At 38.5% G+C, this 23,117-nt stretch overlaps 1 protein-coding gene across 3 annotated transcripts in view; it reads right to left on the minus strand.

The window, feature by feature from the left end:
• The window catches only part of bcl11aa (BCL11 transcription factor A a), a 163,170-nt gene that overhangs the window by 134,761 nt on the left and 5,292 nt on the right, over positions 1-23,117 (minus strand). The window lies entirely within an intron of this gene.

A 23,117-nucleotide genomic window follows, 5' to 3' on the forward strand; every position in this document is an offset into this window, starting at 1 on the left:
GAAGAAAGAGGTTACCATCTAGAAGACCCTGATGGGGCAAGTTTCATCAGCGAGACCCTGAGGTGACTATTGGTGGTACCTCAGTTGTGGAAATCCTGGAGCAACAAATATCCCTCTCTCTGCAAACCTTACAAATGTAGATAAGTGGAAAAATAACCTGCAAATTGCATCAATTTATTCTTTCTGTATGGATGTCATTATGTAGCCCAGAAACAAGAGAAACAAGTTCTTATCTCTTAGACACTCCTAAAGATCTCCCATGCCACCTGACACCAAATTCTTCCCCATCTTCAAGAGCACATAATAATTCAAGCAATGCCAAGAGTAGAACCACAGATAGTTTCAAATTCTGTAGTTAAATGTGGATAAGGACTATCTCCACAAAGTCATTGGGGTAAATTTTTATACTCCTGGGGCAGCAATTTAGAAATCTGGCATGTTGGGTGGGGGAGGAGTTAGAGAGAAAGGTTATCGTTGAAGGAGGGGTGAAGAATATCATTTTTGAACCACCAAACTGAATGTTCAGTTCTGAATTTCAACCTGTGGTGCATCTGTAGGCAGCGTAGACTTGCAATACTTACCCTCATTGTATTTTAGTGAAAAGCCAAAAAACCCATAAAACAATTGTACTTTTGTCAAAAATGACCAACTCCCGAGACTGGACATGGAAGCCTCATGCATAAATTTGGGGATTCAACATGAATGAATCATAATCTAACTGAATGAAAGAACAGACTTGAAGGAATAAATGACTTACTCCAGATTGTAAACTTGTAGCAATTATACATAAAAACACAGCATTTCATTGCACCAAATAATTAAGTTCTTTATTAGGGACAAGAGGTGAACTTCAAGAATCTAGAAAGGGAATTGGCAAGGAGTCAACAAAAGTATGTTATCACTTATTCCAAACAAGCAGCTGAAAGGTGTATATCCCAGATGGCCCCAGATGGCTGCAATTCAACATCCCATCCACATCTCCGTGTTGAAAACAAGTCCTGGGGAGCAGGCCTGCAGCATGCAATAGTTGTAGCTGCATGGGCCCAATGTGCAGCCAACTACAACTACTGACTGCCCTTTCACTAGGTTTAAAAAAAATACTGGCATCGTTCTATGTTTAAAAAATGTCCACTGCCAGCTAATTCATGGAGCAAAACTGCAACAAATCTGAAGAATCTGGCAGCCAGGAAGTAAGTTCTCTCTGAACGAGAGGGTCAGAATTGGGACACTTGAAAATATTTCAAAATCTCAACAAGAAAATCCAGTTCAATTGAGCGATGTTACCAAAATGTTAGTTGCACATTAACAATTTTAAAATCATAATTTCAAAAAAAATGTAGCATGCCAATCATTGGACACTTGCTTGTCAGTCAGTGCTGGATTCCATTTCCAGCACTGTTTTGATTATCTACTTTCTGGGAGGCCAAACCAGCCTAAAACCTCATTTATGCAGATGTAAACCAAGAGTCAGGCACTCAAGTGGCAGCTAAAAATGCCACTCTCAGATAGTCAACTGCCTCATGCTAATAATAATTGCAAAGCAAGTCAAGATCAGGTGAAGATAAGTTGTTAAATTGATAAGGAACCTATCTATCAAATTACCTCAGGTGCAGATTGAAACTTTTCCCCTCAGAACCTGCAGAGGTTCCAAAATCAATCCTCAACTTCATTAGTGTTAACAGTGACTTCCCCGCCTCCTACTGTGGGGCTGAATATGTGAGGGAAGGATTGGAATACAGCCACAATCATCGACTATGATTCTATGATGTAAACTTTTCTTTCCATTTTTATAATAAAAAAAGCAAATTAACGCAGATGGGTGTAAATCAATATCTTCCCTCAAATGCCAATTAGGTACTGAAAATAAAATCTTCATTAATTGGGTATCACTTAGTTTACTAGGCCAATCATAATTAACAGTTTATGGATTCAAAATTAAAATTATTTAACAGTGCAATGTCTACCCATTGAAAAATCTCCTCAGGAACCCCATACAGATATTTGAGAAAAAAAAAATCTGGAAAACAATGCTGTACAAAGATAATGACAAATATCTACCCTGTATGCAACAGAAAAAAGCCTTCCAGCCCATCAAATCCACATTGGTCTCAGTAGAGCAATCTCATCAGTCACATTGCCTCTTGACATATTCCCCTCCCACTTTGCAACATTTTCTCTTTCATATGCCCACCAATTTCTCAAATGATTATTTTTCCACTTACCTACATTAAAGGCAATTTACAGTAGCTAGTTAGCCTAGCAGCAAATTTTGCGATATGGAAGGAAACTGAAGCACCTGGAGGAATATGCAAACTCTATGCAGACAGTATCCCAGGTCAGGAATGAACCCACTGAGTCCCTGGAGCTGTAAGGAAGCAGCATTTACTTCATTATCATGCTGTCATGGAAGACACTGCAGTTGAAAGTGAAACAACAGCCCTATCAAGTATGTCTGTACACCCGGAATGTTGATAAACCTAATTTATCTGCCAAGTACTAAATCTTTCATGGAACTCTTTGTGGTCTATTGGGTGTTCCAGAGAAGCACACCGAGACAAACATTGACTGCTACTGGAAGGCTATCAACTCAAAGAAATGCACACTGGTCAGTCTAAAACATCTTGGTTGTCCACAGCAAGAAGCCAACCACAACTGAGTGTTGCAGATAGGCACATTCGAAGAACTCACTGAAGTGCAGTGCCATGTCCAAAAAGGCCACAATTTAAGACCCTCTTGAGGGGCAGCAACCTCTGTAAAAGGCCCGTGGATAATGCTGATGGAAATGTTTGTGGTCTTGGGTTAATATTTTGTTCAAAGACAGCACCTTGGAGAATAAGCCCCTCACCTATTTCTGCAGCGAATTGCCATCTTCAGAAATGAATTGAGGAACCAAAGCATGGCTTGAACCACCACTTCTCACTCAGTTTTAAGGGTCTTATGAGCAAAGTTAACTTTACATAAATTAAAGATTGAAGGAACAAAAAAAAAAATCCAACTGCTACCTCCCACATAAAAAGAATGAAGAATGAAATTTTGTGTATACAAGTGTTAGTGTACACACTCAACATCATCCACCATCTGTGGAGCAGATTGTACATTTTCTGTAAGGAATGAAAGTAGATAGTGTGCATAAGGTTGATAAGTTGTGACAAACTGGATTTCTAGCTGCCGAGTTGCCAGGAACTTGCATTACAAAAACCATTGCTGTCAAATCCCCATTCTCCAAGAGCACATAGGCTCAGTGTATATTAGTTTTGGTTGTGCTTGGAGGTGTAAAGTCTTGTTCCTTTCCTGATATTTACTGTTTCAAGCACCCTGCAACATTTGCCAACACCAAGCACCTGAGAAAGTATAAACAGGTTTAATCAGTTTTGAAAAAAAAGAAAGGAACCTTGTTTATGTAATAGGTCAATATTAACCAAAGGCTTGCAGCTAACTTTAGTAACAGGCCCTTTCGGCCCACAAATCCATGCTGCCCAATTACATCCAATTAACCTACAACCCCAGTAAGTTTTGAAGGGTGGGAGGAAACCGGAGCACCCAGAGGAAACCCACACAGACACAGGGAGAACATACAAACTCCTTACAGACAGCGCGGGATTCGAATCTCTGTCATTGGCGCTGCAAGTGTTGCACTAACCGCTACATTAGCCATACTGCAATAACACTCAAGAGTTGATTGGAATGGCTGCATATGTCTACCATTCCAAATTTTGGTCATTGGCAACTATTTATTTCTATTCTGATTACTTTGTACCAATTCTGCAGTGAAAGACTTAAATAGGAGACTGAAGTTCAGTTCTAAAACTGCTCAGGCACTCACACGACAGCAACCCCTTGAATGGAAAATAAATCTAACCAGACTCCACTGCAGTTTTAGTTGTGGGTGGGGGTGGGGGAAACTATAGAAGTCACTTTTCATTGCTTCAGTCCAAATCTTGGTGAATGAATCCAAGAGCAGCATGCGTCACTTCACAGGTTAAACCACGGAACCACTCTCCATCACACACAGGAAAAATGTGTTAAAAGTAAAAGGGAGCAGCAAGAGAAAGCACCAACACTTTTTTTGTTACTAAATTTTAAAGTTTAAAACATTATTTCATTCTGTTTCTTTCCTCTTTTCAGTTGGATTTCATTATATACATGGAAATAACTTTCTGTGTGATTTTTAAAAAAAATATTTATTAATGGCACAGTGAGGGAAATCACCTGACAGACCTTAAATCCAAGTGATACATTTGGGAGGACTAATAAAGCTTTATATGCACAATGAATGGTGGGATCTGGTAGAGATTGAGGGATTAAGAGACTGTGAAACGCACGTTCAAGGATTCGGAGCGCAGGTAGATTCGATTATTTAAAAGACATACTGGTTGCTTCCCTTCATTAGCTGGTGAAATTCATAAATTTCAGTTATGGCGAGGGAGACATAATTATCTGAGTTATTTTCCTTGCAGCAAAAAGGATGCAATCAGGGTAGGTTTGAGAGAGGGGGGGGGTTAGTGGGGCATTTTCTTTTGAGCTGCTCATAATTTTGAGAGGCATAGATAGGGTAGATAATGAGAAATTTCTTCCCTTTAGCAGTGATGTTCAATATCAGACAGCAGGAGTTGAAAGTGAGCCATAGTAGGTTTAAAGGGGATTTGTAGGAGGAACTTTTCATCCAGAGAATGAAGGAAATTTGGAAAGCCTAATGGAATGATGGGCATATGCACTCTCATGATATTTGAGATGCTTGAGATGTCAGGGCATAGAAGGCCATGGGTCAAGCGAAAGAAATAGAATTTGGACAGATGGATACCTGAAGGCTGGCACAAATACGGTGCGGCAAAGAATCTCTGTTATGACATAGATCAGCAGCACTAGAAATTCACCAGAACAATGGTATCTCAAAACAAATTTGTAAAATTAATGACTATTAATAATATAAATTCTTACTTAACTCTAAACTTAATCCCATTATGATGTGTGTGTGTGTGTAATTTTGGAGATCATTTTAAAGTTCAGTCTTAGATAACTTTTGTGTTGAAACTCAGTCTTTAAACTGCTGTTCAAAAGTTCACAAATTCTTGTAGATTCGCTTTCAGAGAAATATTTCTTCATATGAATGACTTTTTCACAAATTCCCCTCTCTTGCATGGTGTTTTCAGAACTTGTGTTTCACACGATAATTTCACAAGCCCAGGCAAGGGTTACGTGAAGAGATCATTTAAAAATGAGCATAGTAGAAATTCACTCTTTTGACAAAAAGACAGTTGAAGTGGATCTTCTTCATTGTCACTGATTTTGTGTACCTCCCATGATAAGGAGAACACAACAGGAGACCTTCTCCTGAGAAGGTCACTGTATTTCTGACTCCAGATGAATCTAGTTGAATACTTAAAATTCAGTTTTTCAAATGTCTTTAATCACATGACTTGCTTTGATAATACTGGTTTTGTTTGAAGTTCATCTCTTCCAAATGTTAATGAGAAAATGCTTCTGAGCTGTCTGCTCAGACCAACAAGCAGAATGGCTGTGTTTGTACACAGGTGCTTCTAAGCAAACATCCATTGTCTCTGGACTTTCAATACCACAATCCAAAATTCTTACTGCTTTGAATTAAGAGTCACTTTGTCTCCAGAAGACCTCGCTTATCTGATAACATAAATGTGTAATGTGTCTTTGTGTGTGTAATTGTCTTTCCCTGTTTCCAAACCCATGAAGTCATAACTAAAAATAATATATTTTATAACTTAAAGATTACTAATAACATAATTCTGTAACACTTCCTTCTATGCTCCATTACGATGACCCATAATATCCTCAAAGAAAACATGATCCGAAAATGTCAGTTCTGCATCTTAACTTCCTATCTGTGCTGCGAGGCCTGCAGAGTTCCTCCAGCATTTCTGTGTTCTTTACTTAAACCAATACAAGGCCAATACAGGGGTGGCACAGTTACCACAAAGTTATTACAGCATCAGCAAGCTAGGTTCAAACCCAGCAATGTCTTTCAGAGATTTGTACTTTCTCTCTATGACCTGTAAGGGTTTTCTCCGGGTGAACCAGTTTCATCCCACCCTCTAAAAACATATGGTGCTGGTAGGTAAATTGGGCTGCACAGGTTTCATGGGCTGAAAAGACCTTCTACTCAGCTGTATCATAAAAATTAAAACTCCATATCTGCCAGAACACAATCCATACCCTTCCATTCATGTGCATGTCTAAATGACGCTATTTACTTCCACCACGACCTCAGCAGTGTGTTCCAAGCACCCACACCGTTTAAAAACATCTGGCTCACAAATTTCCTGGAAAACATTCTAAAACATGTATAATGGTTTAATATTTTTAATATTATTTTCATAATGTGAATGCTAAATTGGAACTTGAAAGGAAGAGGATACACATTTTATTCTTCTCCCTAATTGTTTATTCTAATTTGTTTACAGACCTCATTTTTATGCTCTACTATTTCCCAGAAAATTTTCATCCATAGGACAATATAGACATAGACGTCATACCCAGAACTTCAAGCCTATTGTATTATTTTGCAATTCAGGTAACATTCTGTTCTTTTCAACCCTCCAAGTCTTAAGGATTTTACTAAATAGGAAATGGAGGAAATCACACTTCAATTGTTGTTTGCTGAAGAAACTGTAATCTGGAAATTGGCTTTGGATAGATTCGGAAGTCAACTAGCCCTTGGTCATCTTTGTACAACTGAATGTTTCCAAACTTCTTCCAAAATGTATTTAAAAAGCCAAACACCAATAATCAAAACCTGCAAAGTAAACTAAACAAAATGCATTGACAGTGAACACATAACTCAATCATACCAGCATTGTCTATACAATAAAACAATAGTGGGTACACCATAAACAGCTGTAGTTTGTAACAGGTATACTAGCACAGACATCAAATTACATATTCAGACACAAATAAATATCTACAAACAAAAGTGATTAAGGCATTCAAAGACCAAAAGTGCAATTATAAAGGATACATTTTAGGATGAGTTTGTGAAATATATTCATTTAAAATAAATTGCCATTAAAATTGCTTTCAATAATGTAGGTGTCAATTACTGAGAAAAATATTGCAGTCACCAGATCGATTCCTTTTCAGCCATTGATAGATTCGGCTTACTGTTTAATCTCAATTTGTTGTCAGTATTATTCATCAATTGGCCTCCATTGATCATTTTTAATTGTTGGTAGTTTCTCTCTTCACTTTTAACTTACTATATACATTTAGGAATACACTGCAAAACACAAAGTTCAAAATAATCATGAAATACAGAAAATTTGTGTGTAATGTTCAAGAGTATGCCAAAATTATACATATGGCATTATATGGTCGCTAACACTTCAGATGTGCCTTTTAATATTAAAATTTGTAGCCTTGTACAAATGGAAATGTGAGTAAATAAATGTCAAAACAATCTTGCTTCAACCACTAAAGTGGCCATTAGAGCAAAAACATCAGTAAGGTAAATTTCCCCTTTAGACTCACAGAATGCAGACATTACTAAAATAATTTCAGCATTTGCACACGTACAATTGCAACTCCAAATTTCAAAGTCAGATCTTCTATTCTGTGTTGCTGTCCTATGCAGTACTTTGTAAATTTGGGAAAAGACCATTTCTAATTATTCCACAAATAAAAAATCCCAAACTGACCAAAGTCTGGCAAATATAAACATGAAGGACAGCTCCAGAAACACCATTTAAAGATGAATTATTCATATGTTTTCACTGAGATGAATTTATTCAGGATTTATCATAACACATTACAACAGTAAAAATACATCAAAGAAATGTCACAGGTTGTAAAGTACTTTAGAAAATACTCGGGTTGTGAAAGATGTGATACAAATGAAAATCCCTTTCTGTTCTTTGGTTAATTCTTCATGTACAGATCAGTCTGGTTGTTCAATATTAAAATGAGACGATACTACAGTGTTTTTATTAAACAATAAATTATTTTACAGCACATAAATCAACTGATTATTTTTTTACATGTAGAGCCAATCAAGAAAAGCAAAGACATAATAAGCATGGTTTAGCCAGAAAGAGGAAAACAGAAGGGATTAAGATATCAGTAATTCTGCTCATGTATATTCCTGTTGACTTGTCCTGAAAGCATAGGTGGGTCAACCTTCAGATGAGTTGCCTTTTTAATATCTGAACCTGACAGATTAGGTGTAGGAGATAATAGGCAAGGGCAATTTGAGATTTAAAATTAGTTTAAAAACTATTTGAAGAGCACTTTAGACAGCAAAATAAAAATCATGTCTTAAACCTGAAATCAATCCCCAGCCATGGAGTTAAGGACAGTATAAGTCTTGTTAGAGCCAATGGTCAAGTCTTATTTACCCCATTTATTTTGTACCCCATAGCACTGAGGTTCCAAGAGAAGAATGATTTCACTATTTCATCAGAATTAATCAAGATCCTTTCTTAGTCAGTTCCACTCACTAAGGGCTTTGGATAGAGAAAGTGATATTTTTAAAACTTTAAATTGTGGCACTTTCCTCTTCCTCAAAACATGCCCCAACGTCTTGAGAAGCAGAAAATGAACTCTACATCATCAATATAGTTCATGCTGTGACAGTAATTTCAATGATAGTGGGCACTGTCAGGGGGTGGAAAGAGCAATTTAAAATTCTCCTTTCACTTTTGTGAGCTCCTTGCATATGTGAACCTTGACCCATCATGGTGGAACTCCGCTCAAAGAGACCAGACAGACAGAATGGTTCAGAGAATGAGGACAAGCAACACATTGATCCACATATTAACACAGGAGAAAATACTGTCAGTACAAAGACAAACAGTTCCATTTAAAAGAACAAGTACCTAGACAGCTTGGGCAAGACGAGGGTTAGAATTTTAGAAAATAAAAGCAATACGCTACACTTATTCCTTTTAAATAAATTTGGTTAATAAAGTGCCATAATAAATACAAAATTCCAATAGTTCCAGGACTTTATAAAAGACCCCCTTGGTTAGATCAATGATCGTTGACAGTATTTATGGTGTAGGTTTCTTTCTCTCCTTCTGCCAGACAGTCAACAGAACTCAGTGCAAGTTCTATAGTTTTTTTTGTGCCAAAGCAGGTTTCAGTAAAGTTTCTGAATGCAGCTTTGGAATTGGCATAAAAACTTGTGGTCCCAAAGGTGTGAGGTGACCTTCAGTTTGCTTTGCAGGTGAGTGGAAGACGATCAACTCTGAGCCAGACACATAAAGTTAAACACAATAATAACGTTACCGGTTTGGAGACTGGCAAAAGTAGGGCCCATTTGAAACAGGAGGGAAATTTCTTTTATCGTCCTCATCAAACCACACGCCCCAACTTCAAAAACATTCAACAATAAACATAATCCAGCCATCCCTTTTTCAAACTGCCTGCCCTATTACGGTAGAGTGCTATGACAGGCGTAGCGATAACAGTCTACCACACAATAAACGGCATGGAACATCACAATTTTTTTGAAATACATTTTGGCAAACAGATAATGCTGTGCTTTCAGTGGTTTCATTCAGTCAGAAGAGCTGAAAGGTGTGTTGTCTTCCTTTGAAAGTATTTTAAGCAGGCTGTAGTGCAGGAATACGCCTGTTTATCAAGAATACAAACTGAGCCAACCAAAAGCCTGACGCTTGGGCAGCAATAAGGGCCCATGATTACTGGCCAAGTGTTCACTCCTCAAAGTTCCCTGATTCCCTTTATAATAGCTGGGAAGAGCTAGTACAACATTTTTAACTACGATTTTAGGACATTCATTCCTATTGAGAAAATAAGGGCTTAAGTGAGCACAAGGAAAGTAGCCAGAAGCACTTGCTTATGCAAAAGAGCAAGCTTTATTGAGAAGGTCAGAAAGTTTAGACCAAACAATCCAGAGCTCAAAAGAATTGTGAAACTCAGAAGAACATATTAATATGAAGCCACTCTGACTTAAAGATAATATTACTGACAGCAGAACAACATTAGTGCTTGGCTCAGAAGACGCAACATTAACACTTATTAAGTATCGGATGAAATCATTTTAATCATACCACATCCTAGTTTGTAGGATTAACTAGCTTCCAGCTCACACATGTCCTCCACGTGAAACAATCCACATATAGGGATAGTGGGTGTATATTTTGCTAATTTGAAATGCTGATGTTCAAAATGCTGCACCGTTTTAGTTGCAATTCTGGATTATTTAAAAAGGATGAACCTGGATCTTGAAATTACTTCCCCTCTTTAATCAATAAAATTTTAGTTCCTCATTCCCAGCTGTGGGACAAGGTCTGGGATATTTTACTAGTAATCATTCTTCAGTCTCAAGATGCCACTTATGAACCTGCAAAATCCCAGTCACATTTTGTAGTAATAAAGTGTGTACAGAACATAAAACAGTACAGCGCAGGAACAGGCCTTTCAGCCTACTTGCCTGTGCTGAACATTATGGCCAAATCAAATTAAAACTTTGCTGCTTGCACTTGATAGATATCCCTCAGTCCTCTTCAATTCATGAGTTTATCCAGAAGCCTCTTAAATACTACTATAGTACAGGTCAAGTACCCCTTATCCAAAGATCCAAAAATTGAAAAACCTTTTAATCGCCGACATGACAAGTAGTAAGAAATTCAACACCTAACTTGCTTACCTGGGGCTCTGATGCCGCCAGTTTGATTGCAATAACAGTAAAAAAAATGAAATCTTTGCTTCTGTCTGGGAAGATGCCAAACGGAGCCAGGTACAAGTCTTCAGCATTGGCTGCAGATGGAATCAGTGACTCTACTCGCAACATTGGGTACAGTGCCATCTACATCGAAGAAGTCGCTTCAGGCTCTCGGGCAATAATGGGGACCGTAGTCAAGAGACCGACAGCAGTGGGGAGTTGGTCGGGGACTGACGGCAGCGATGGGGAGGTGGTCTTCTTTTGTAAGCAGAGATCATTTTTTTACTGATGTACTAAACATTATTTCATGTGAATTTTCCACTTGTGGCATCAAAATCGGTGCTCAAAAAGCCTGCCACTGTTTGTTGTTACTGTTTAATCGCTGATACTACTGCTGCTTAGTTCCATTGTTCCAAATTCCAAAAAATACCTGGTCCAAAGCATTTTGAATAAGGGGTATTCAACCTGTATCTGCTTCTACCTTGACACAGACAGCCCATTCTAGGCACCCACTATTCTGTGTTAAAAATTTGCTCCACACAGTACATTTACTCCCCCACACATTGAATGTAAGTCCTCTGATGTGTGACTCTTTGATCCTGAGGAGAAGATTCTAACAGTCCACCTTATTTATCAATGCCTCTCGTGATTTTAAGTTCTGTAAGGACACCCCTCAACTTCCAAAGCTGCAAAGAAAACAACCCAAGTTTGTCCAACCTTTCCCCTTAACTCATACTCTCTAAACATGGCAAAGTCCTGGAAAAACTCTTCTACATCCTTTTCAAAGCCTCCATTTCCTTCTAGTAATGGAGCAACCAGAATTACACACTGCATTCCAAATGCAGCCTAACCAAGGTTTTGTATAGCTGCAATGCAACTCGCTTCTTTTTGTACTCAAAGCTGGTCTAATGAAGCCAAGCATAACATTCACCTTCTTTATCACCTGATCCCTTCACAAATCAGGTTTTCCCTTAAAAAGGGGAAAAAACCTCAAAATATTTTGTTAGTCCACTTCTACCAATCATCTTCAATTGAAGTCTATACAAACTGTGGGATATAACTTAATCAAGTATACCCTTATTGATAACACTTCAATGAAATTTAAAATGATCAATGCCTGAAAATGTAGTATAAAATGACAAATGGTAAACTGGTAACATAAAACCCCTTTAAATAGATCCTAGTTTGCTTTACGCTTGTGATATCAGATTGGATTTCTTTTTTAAAAAATGTTAAAATGATAAATACCCACTATGATTAAAATCTTAAACACAACTTTAAAGTATTTTTAAGAAATAAACAGCAATTGTCATATTTTTTTAAATAGTATTTCATTTTTAATAGTTCCTTAACAGTATTTCAAGCCCCCAGGGTCCAACTTGAGCAGATGCATAAAGTTCAGTATTGCATTGCTACATGTGGCCAATTCAGAAAATACAAGTTTGAACTTTGTTTTTTTCCCTCACTCTGGAATCATTCAATATAACAGTTCTTATTTCAGTGCAATTACCTAAATTAATAGAAATCTCAGCAGCAGCAAATAAAGATCTCTCTCCAAATCTTCCTGCTGTCTCCTTCCTCCATTTGGCAGTCACAGAGAATACTGGCATGGCCAAGTGCCATATCTTACAATCAATCATCTAAATATGCTCCTAAGATGAGATGCATGAATTCAGGTATGTCATATTCATCTGCACTCTATGCCAAAGCTGATATTTGTTAATACAGTATTCAAAGTCAAAATTGACCTCTTTCCCCTCACTGTGTACAATTCCTAACTTTCAAATCACTAATTCCATTTGTTCAATGATTGTCAATGAACCACGTCTTATTCGTAAGTTACTTTTTAAAAAAATATATAATTTAATTTAAAAATTTATTTTTGAGGCTCTCTCCTCAATCCAAGCTTGTGTGTGACATCCACCTGAAAAGCTAATCACATGCCATGAAATGGCGAGGTAATAGGGATTTGACTAAGTGGACATGGGCAACAAAATTCTCCATGACCAACTTTGAAAATAATGACCTCCTTCACTCGTACCTTAGACCTTTTAATTCAAACTGATGGATTTTCTTTACAAAATAAAATTATTAAATTTGTGTGTAATTTCAACAACGCCACCACAATCCCCAACAATTACTTCCAGTACAGTCATCAGTATCAGCAAATCGAAAGCTCTGCAACTGTTCACATTTAAATAAAAGCATCTAATTATGCTGGTTTACCAAATAATTGAGCCTTCATTTGAAATTCAGGACATTAGACCTCTGAAGCAAGTAAAATCAATCTGTTGAACTACTTTAGATTGGCTTCTGCTAACTGGCTGGTATGATGGAACATTGTTGCTGAGGACAGCACTGTGGTTTAGTGCTTTTTCCATGCAGCTCCAGTGACCTTGGGTTGATCCTGCTTTCCAGTGCTGTTTGCGTGGAGTTTGCAGTTATCTTTGTGGGTTCAGTGTGGATGCTCCACATTCCTCCCATATTCCAATGACATGCTGATTGATCAGTTGATTGGCTTTGGTAAATTACCTCTTGTGGGGGTGGGTGGTAGTTATTAAAGCAAGTGAGCATTCATTACTGGGAAATAAATATAGGAATAGAATTGGTCAGAGAAATAGTACAGACTTGATAGGCTCAATAGCAATGTCCTAAAATGATCGAAATAAGGAGCACAAATAGGATTTGAGAAGAAATCATGAGCATGTTCAACACTTTAAAACTCATGGCCCATGCCACAAAGGTGGATTCAAAATAATACCTGGTCCAGTGGCTAGAAATACTGGGGAAAATTTTATCAAAATAAATTTATAGCTGCAAATTATACATATTCCAAAAGCAGTGGTGCAATAATGATATCTACCCTACTGAATACTGAAGTGTGGCTTTTGGGGTAAATGAAAAAACAGCTTTCTCAAGAAGTCTTTAGTATAAATATTTTAGAGGCGTAGCTTTAGAAGAACTGTCAGTTCCATGCTGGAGTATTGATTAGGTTTTCAGCTGTGAACCAGAGGCATTTCCTTCCATTCTTAGCAGCCCATTACACTGATCAGAGAACAACCCCCTCCAAAAAAAAACACTTTTCCATAAAACAACAATTGATATCATTGCAATGTGGTTCACACCAATACACCAAAAGTAAGCTGCAATGAAAATATTCAATGTGTGAAGGCACTCATAAATTATACAAGAACAGCATTAACATATTCTGAGGAAACAATTTTTTTTTAAAGAAAAAGGAATGACCTACAACAGACATGATGCATTGTGACAGAAATAAAATGCTAGAGAACTGCTCTTTGTACTGGGAGCTCATCATTGAGTACCAGAATAGTTAGCACTCAGAGTACTGTAAATTATCACTGGTCAAGGCCATTGATTTTCTGTTTTTTTTAGATCAGGGGAACAATACCAGCCTTACTAACACCTTACCAGCAGCTTCGCCATTCACAAGACTGGGGTCTGAACTGCCAGCACTAGCTCTTTTAGATTTTTTTCAACCCTTTTTCCCTCAGTCTTGTGTCCATCATTTACAATGCATCCTTTTGTCCTCGTATCCCCCTCCCTTTGCTGTCACATCACGTTTCTAGACACCACGTGTGGATTAGTTTGCAGATGATTTCTATAGGGCAAGTTCAACCTCTCCCATTTATGAAAGACTCTCAATTTAATTTGCTTGCACAAACACCAAACCCCTCTCTCTTTTCTCTCTCCCCTCCCCTGCGCACCACCCCTTGCCACAACCACCACTCCCCCCCCCCCCCACCCCTGTCCAGAGCCCTCGGGTTACTGGCATTATCACAAGTCTTTACAACGCAAGCCAGGAAAGACGATAAGAGCCCGCCCGCAAGGCCAGGCAGACCAGTCTCAACTGGTTCTCAAGATAAAAATTGAGCCGTGTCGGCTTTTTACCCCCTGAGCCAAAAGACCCAGGAGCATTAATGCTGTCAGCAGGTTAAAAAAAACTGCTCGATGACTATGACACTCTCATCAAAAGTCTGGAGCCAAGCCAAGTTCATATATGTTAATGGACAACCATCATCAGGGCCTCCAATCTTCTCCCCTCCCCCACCAGAAGCTCCTCCACCCTGCCAGTCTACTCTTCTACCCCTCAGCTCCTAAAAGCTAGACATAGATTATGTCTGCCTTTCCCTTTCTATTCGGCATAAACAAAGTGCTTCAAGTTCAGGGCACACCCTGGGACCTATGACAAAGCAATCTATCATTCTGTCTGCTAAACCAGTCTGGCTGCACCAAGGCTAAAGAGACTAATGGTTCAAATGTACAATTTCCCTTTGTGCTGCTGCCCCGGTGCTGCTAACCCCTTTTCTTTCCCGTCTTCAGACGAGCAGATGTGCTTGACCGCTCTGCATAAGCCCCTCCCGGCCAAGTTCAGTTTAATAAAAAGCTGAAGAGGAGGAAAGACACAAACCTATATTAAATAAAAAAGAAAGTGACTGTTCTTTCTCCCTGTTTGAAAAGTTTTTTTTTAATTTATGTGTTCGGAATGGAAGTACCCAGGCAATTTCTAAATTATAGGATTTTAAAAGCTGTTACCGGTGATGCTCAAAAGAACAGGGTCAAGGAAACAGCAAATAAATTATTACAGGATGCCCTTACCTACTTCAACTGTTGCACTTGTGGCAAAAAGGTTTGGAAAACATTTCTGTTAGAACTTCCTTTGCTAGAAAAAGCTTTCAAGCTGCTTTTCATCTTGGCCCCTAGCAAAGTCGCGTGCTCACATCACACATCCCTAATTCTGTTTGTCTCTGTGTATATTAGACATTTTAAAGTACTTCATTTTGCTCTTTATCACCTGTATCTCTGCACATTTAAGGCAGCATCAGGTTTAGATTGATCTTTAATAAATCTACTCTGGGGGTGGTTTATTTCAGATAAACTATTTTCTGTGCTGGTGTGCGCAGATTGGTTCATTAACAGCTCATGCAGTGAGCTGAATCCATTCACGTCTGCACAGGGAAACCAATTCAGATTGATCTGAAATAGTGGAATTACCATGGGGAGCATACAGCCAAACGAGTAGGACTCAAGCTGTCAATAAGCTGATTTATTAAAGGCCAATTCAAACCGATGTTGCTATTCATGGAGCCTTTGAGCAGCGACACCCAATCTCACACTTCTGCGTTGCCAGTATCTGGTATGAACTCATCATCAAAAATTAGCCAGATTGCAACTCAAACTTTTGAAGGGATTATTAGAAAAGCCCCAACTATTAGACTGTCCATTATTAGACATATGAATGTACTAGGTTGTATTCCATTTCTTGCGAGGAAAGTCACAAACCTGCAATGCTTTGAACAGAACAACTCTGCAATGTTTACTTGGTGCAAGCTGATTTCTCTTCCCTGTGTGTAAATTGGAAACCACAACCAGAGAGTGAAACAATTTAAAATGGGTTAATATCAACTATAACAGAATATTTTATCATAAGCAAAGACAGTTAAACCAAGAGAAAGAAAGGGAAATCCCAAATAAGTGCACTATACTGTATAGTCAGCTGTTCAGGGCAGCGGTGAGGCGGTGGCGGGGGCGGGGGGGAATCAGGTTTAATGTTTGCATTTTGAATAATTTCTGCTCAATCCAAATAGTAAGAAGAGGTATATTTGTACTCTATGCTAATTTGGATAGGGTCTATGCTCTTTATTATCAAGGCTCCTTAAATTCAAATTCCTTGGTACAGAACAGCTTTGTCACTAACACCTTAATTCTACTTTAATAGAAAGATTAGTGATAAAAGTCAGCTTCTTGTGGACTTTTCATCAATCTGCAGCAACAATAGTCTCAAACAAATTTAACAAAATGCTTTTCATCAAATTGTACAAGTTTTTGGAGAAGATTCTCTCCAATGAACTCAGGCAAAAAGATGCATTTATTTCTCCTGTTTCTTTAGTGCCAATGCTCAGTGCCTTAAGCAATTAAGCACAAATTCCTCAATACATTAAAGTGCTGCAGGATTTCCAATGATCATTAATGAGGGAAATGGAACATTATGTTCCTTGTTCCAAAGTGTTTTGCTCAAACTGTAAAATGACAGGTTTAATTCAGTAGTATTTAACTATTTTGTTGAGAAGATTTTTGTTGCCAAAATCAAGTCACTCTAACTGCTTTACAGACAAACAACAGCGGAGCAAACAACGTGGCATGGAGAACCTTTATAGCAGGATTTTTTTTCTCCTACCTATCCAACCCCTTCTTTCACTCTGGTCTTCAATTCTTAACACATAAAAAGGGGGAAAACATAAATTATCCATTAGATTTCATCGTATCTTACTAATGCAATTACATCAAGAATATGATAGCGCGTGTGGAATCAATTATGCATGCACTTGGACCAGGACCAAAGGCTACGAAGTCAGATAGGACTGCGCACACGGAAAAAAAAAACTGGAACTCACAGATGGACCCCATCAGTTCATCTTACTGTCGAAAAAGTTCATGCACTTAATAATTTATTTGTGTTCTGGATACTGTTTCGTCAATGAATATTAACAACTCTGAAGCATGCTTTCAACATAGCAGAACTGGAGGAAGTGGCGGCTTGCTGGTTTTGACTACAGCATCTTTGGGAAAAGAGCCACAGTGGCAGCTTCTGTGCTAATGCAGAAAACATGATCAAAAGTGATTAACAACAGCTTCGTATGCAAATTACATTAATAAAGGAGTGCAAAGTCATCATGTAAATTAAATATGTCAAATCTCTTGGTGAACTTTCAATCTTGAGGAAAGAGACACTGCTTTAATTTACAACATCAATTTTCCAAGCTCAGAAATACTCAAATCTTGGCGATACAAACAATATTCACCTTTTCTTCTGCAGTATTCTGACAAACCCATTTGATGCGTGCCGAATGCACATGTTAATAGGCCAATCAAAAATGCAAAACAATTGGCAATTACAGCGAGGACCTAATGGTCATTAGAATTTACAACTAGGTAATGAACTAAAGTCTGCCCAAACCATGCATATTCATAAAGCAATTTAGCCTTTGAAGATTAAAGAAGTGCTTAAAATTCAAATGAGCTTTAGTAAATTATCAGCAAGATTCATCCAGGAAGCGCAGGTTGTTCTAAGCTATTTCTTTAAGTTTTTTTTTAATATGCAAAAATATTAGGTCCGTTAATCTCATCTTGCTAGAAATAAGGATCTTCAAGACAAGTCACAAGAACATTAAAACACCAGAATAATGACATGCATTGGCATTTATGAACCAAAATTCACATTCGGAAACCAATAGATAAACTAACAATGAGCAGCACTCTCTTGTAAAAAACACAAATAGATTAAAATCCACCCACATGACAGTTGCCTAACCGGGAATGCTGTGATGGAATATAGCATACAGTACAACATTTATAATCATCTTTAATTGTAGGCCATTAGACAACAGTTATCTCCACAACAAGATGTACCACTATGAAATAAATACTTTAAAATTTTGGGAAATTTCATCAACTGTCCATACACATGGATGGATGCCCACATCAAACCTCACAGTGCCCAACAGTTCTCAGTGCATTTTCTGCATTTCCAAAAACACTCTGCAGAATTCTGTCTCACACAGGAAAAGGGCAATAAGGAGAACAGATACAACGGTTTGGTGGAAAAATAATAGCTCAATATTTATCAAGATTCTTTGATACTTAATTTGTGACTGCATAAATATTCGCATTGTGGAGTGCATTGCCCACTAAGTCTTGCTTTTACATCACGGTCCATCAAGGAACTCTGCGATCACCACACCCGTGAACAGGGCTGTGGAAATGAAGAGGAAATGACAAGCAGCTGCTCCATCAAATAGCCACAGTTATTTGAGCATTTCAAAGGAAAACCCAGGAGTAACAAGAGCAAAACACTTGTGGCCACACGTTCTTCTGAACAGATTGCTGCTCTTGGATGTTAACAGCATTCCAAGAATAAGGCAGCTTCCCAAGTGCAGAGCATTTCATTGTCTAAATATCATGAAGTGGGGTAGACCTTTCTCATTGATAATTCTGACCATTTCTCTAACTAAACAATCATTGTATCCTAGTGTGATCAGATACATACAAAATAAACAACTGCTGTTAAAAATTAGACAGGTAATTCAATACAAATATCTTGCTTTCATGGCAAAGAGAAAATCTTTCTCTTCTGTTTCCTACACTTTTCCCTCTCCTACGCACAAAATCAGGTATGTATTAAAGTTACATAAGATGCTTATTTGATTGATCAAATAATATTCTCCCCATCTTAATTAAACAATACTAAATCAAACTGCCAGAAAAAAAGGTCAAATTTCTCATTTAATTGCATTCAGAACTATGTTAACATCATACTGAATTAACGCCCGCAAACTAGTGTCATAACTTGGTAGCCAAAATACATGACAATTCTTTTAGGCAAAATATTTAAAATGATGATCAGATTTCTTACTTTGTACAAAAATTTAACTGACATTTTTTGTAGGAAAAGAATTGTTCAAATATATATGTAGACTCCAATATAACAAACACAACAGGCAAATATAACTTTCATGGAAAAAAAAATTGGCCATAGCAATGCATATTGTAAAATTGAGTTATCATGAGTGAATATTCATCATGTAACTCTGAAACTCTTCAGAAGAATTTTCATTTGTTTAAAAAGATCTGTGCCCATTTCCCAAAAGGTGCCACACCCTGAGCTGCCATTTCTAGTTTAGCGCAATATTACAGTGCACTCATGAATAACATTAATATTACAGCATGGCATCTCACACGACATTTACATGATCCCATCTGAGCTTACACCTGAGGGCCACACTCAGGCTTGGTAATTGAGCTCTGATTGTAAAGGCAAATGAAGAACACTAAAATCCTGCTGGGATCTACGTTGACCTCTTTCCTACCTGCACCTTGCTCTTTCCAGTACCAAGATAGTTCTCAGACACTGAATAACATATTAGGACACAGATACCAAATCAATATGGGATGGGGTGAGGTGGGAGGGGTAGTGCACAGAAGATTAGCAGTGCAGAGAAAGGGGGAGAAGAGTATATCAGGAATATCATAAAATGAGTGGAACACAGCAGGCCTGGTATGCACTGCTGCACCAGTGTTCAATATTAAACTAGCACAGAGCACGAAGCTGAATACTTAAGATACCCAGTGCTTTGAGCTTTTGGGAAAAAGATGGCATGATGCCAGGAAATGGCCGACTAGGCACTAAATGCTTTTATTTCACAAAGCTTGCCAATATGTATGTAAAAATTTTGACAGTGAATTGTTCTCTGCTAAGTAAAGCAGTTCTTTTGATCACATTTTATAACTGAAAATATATTCAAAAAATATATTTTTCAAACCTTTATCAAGGGCAAGTTATCACAAAAAGAACTGAGTCCGGCACCCTGACCTGAGTTGGTGTCAGTCAACGGTCGCTGATTACCAAGGTTAATAAACCATTCACCACATTAGGATGCTGGTCTTGCTTCTACATTTAACAGCTTTCGCCTGAACATAAACTAATTAAAAGAATCGAGTAACAATTTTCAAATAAATTTAAGTAACAAAAAAAAACTTAATGAGCAGTCTATTTTATATATTGCAAGCTCATAGATGTACTGCAATATTTATTGCCTTTACACAATATTTCATAACAAGGTAATAACTACCTTAACTAAAATTTTAACAGGTTGTTGGGAACCCTATTCAATAAATATTTGGTGAATATGAGCTATGAAACTACATCAGATTTGTCACGAAACATTCAAACTTTTCCCAAACACTACATATAAAGATGTGACAGTGCACAGAGTACAAGGACATATGTTTGTAATTTGTACTTATGAGAACATTTATAATGTTTGGTGTTTTATTTTCATGAATGAAGTGGCTCTTGCACTGTAATCAGGAGTCTAAATTCCTGCAGTGCAAGTGCAGGTTTGTGCGTTTGTTATCCAACACATTCAAAGCTACTGTGCACTCTACTGGCTTTTAGGCTCTGCTCGATGCAACCTAGATCTCATCTGTTTGAGGGTAGCTGAATTGTACATCTCTTGAGCTGCTTTTCTTAATATATAAATAGGTGGTTGCATTACTCCAGAAATAGTCCATATTTGGCTATTTAGCATGGTTTTTTTTCAGTCTCCAAAGGCTAGAAGCCTCTTCTGACAAACTCTTGGTTCATTAATCATGCCCTGCATTTGTGTTCATTTTCCTTCACATCTGAGACAATACATGTAAATGATCACTGCATTATTTGTCCCCAAAAAGTATCTCCAACCCACTTCTCAAAGGAAAATAGGAACTTCACTTGTGTAGGAAATAATAATGCAACCCACTGCCTATCACACAAAAAAGGTAGAAACATAATTTATCTAAACAATGAAATAAAGCAGCTCGTTGTAACAAAATTTCATTCTCAATAAATGCAATTTTCTGGTATGGGGTGACCATCTTCCAATACAATTGACTATCATTAAATAAATATAATCTACCATGCACATTTTATCTTATTTTTGGGGGAAGGTATTAACATCTTTGATTGAAGCAGTTATGCAAGTAAAACAACGCCACATTCAGCTTTAAAAATTACTAACTTAATGTGCACATAGATCTAAGATTTTGTTTAAATTAAGAAACAAGTTTTTGACTTTTCCAGACTCTCATTCACCAGGAAATAAACCACATGAATTAACTAGTCAATTTTGTCTCAGATAACAACATTTTCATAATAAAACTCTTAATTTCACAACTCAGACATTAAAAAGGAGCTGACCTAGACTGTAATAACTAAAACAACTTTTATTTGTATCATCATAAATTGCTTGCAAATAATATTTCTGGAGTTTTAGTTATTTCAAATCAGTAATAATTTACTTACAAGCCAAAAGCCTTCAAATTTTCTTTAATATTATCACTCTTAATAGATTAAATTAACCACAAAAAAGAATGATAATATATAAAAAAACAAATAGAAAGAGAAAGATTGCTATCAAATTTCTGTATTGGCTCAAAGAAAACAAGTGAATCAAGGTTTGACATCATTTCTCAAGAGAATAGGAGAAAGGCTGTGAGGTGGAAGGACCTGGGAATGGGCAGCACAAGGCAGAGAAAGGGAGGTGGAGTGTGCACAAGTTGAAAAAGTGAGAGAAATCAACAAGAAAGAGACTGATAAAGAGGCAGTGGGGTTGAAAGATGGACAGATGCGCACCTGGAAGAGGTGATATAAAACAAAACGTACAGAGAAAAAGAACAAATAAATGAGGAGAAGCAGAGGGAGTGTACGAGCACACATGAAATCAGAGAACAAGAACAGAAACTGGCTTATTAGAAAGAGTGTGAAGGGGTATGCATGCAAGAGATCCTGAATTTATTGCAAGCACCTAACAGCAATGGAGGAGAGCAGAAGCAGGAAATAGAGGAGGGACAGGAAGACTGTACACATGCAGGAGGGATAGGGAAGCAAAAGTAGGAGAGAACAGCACTGCACATGAGAGAGAATGAGAGAGAGAGAGTGAGAGAGAAGGGGAGGAGAGAGAGAGAGAAGGGGAGGAGAGGGAGAGAGAAGGGGAGGAGAGGGAGAGAGAAGGGGAGGAGAGGGAGAGAGAAGGGGAGGAGAGGGAGAGAGAAGGGGAGGAGAGGGAGAGAGAAGGGGAGGAGAGGGAGAGAGAAGGGGAGGAGAGGGAGAGAGGAGGGGAGGAGAGGGAGAGAGAAGGGGAGGAGAGGGAGAGAGAAGGGGAGGAGAGGGAGAGAGAAGGGGAGGAGAGGGAGAGAGAAGGGGAGGAGAGGGAGAGAGAAGGGGAGGAGAGAGAAGGGGAGGAGAAAGAGAGAAGGGGAGGAGAGAGAGAGAAGGGGAGGAGAGAGAGAGAGACGGGGAGGAGAGAGGGAGAGACGGGGAGGAGAGAGGGAGAGACGGGGAGGAGAGAGGGAGAGAGAAGGGGAGGAGAGGGAGAAGGGGAGGAGAGAGAGACGGGGAGGAGAGGGAGAGAGAAGGGGAGGAGAGAGAGAGAGAGAAGGGGAGGAGAGAGGGAGAGACGGGGAGGAGAAAGGGAGAGACGGAGAGGAGAGGGAGAGAGACGGGGAGGAGAGAGAGAGAGAAGGGGAGGAGAAAGAGAGAAGGGGAGGGGAGAGAGAGAAGGGGAGGAGAGAGAGAGAAGAGGAGGAGAGAGAGAGAAGGGGAGGAGAGAGAGAAGGGGAGGAGAGAGAAGAAGGGGAGGAGAGAGAGAGAAAGGGAGAGAGAGAGAAGGGGAGGAGAGAGAGAGAGAGAGACAGGGAGGAGAGAGAGAGACGGGGAGGAGAGGGAGAGAGAAGGGGAGGAGAGAGAGAGAAGGGGAGGAGAGAAAGAGAGAAGGGGAGGAGAGGGAGAGACGGGGAGGAGAGGGAGAGACGGGGAGGAGAGGGAGACAGCACCTATACACGTGAGGTCGGGATAGAGGGCACATGGTAGACAGGTAGAGAAAGAGAGATTTAGAGAGGCTATGATATT

The sequence above is a fragment of the Narcine bancroftii genome, chromosome 4, assembly GCF_036971445.1.
Source record: "Narcine bancroftii isolate sNarBan1 chromosome 4, sNarBan1.hap1, whole genome shotgun sequence".
Taxonomy (NCBI): domain Eukaryota; kingdom Metazoa; phylum Chordata; class Chondrichthyes; order Torpediniformes; family Narcinidae; genus Narcine; species Narcine bancroftii.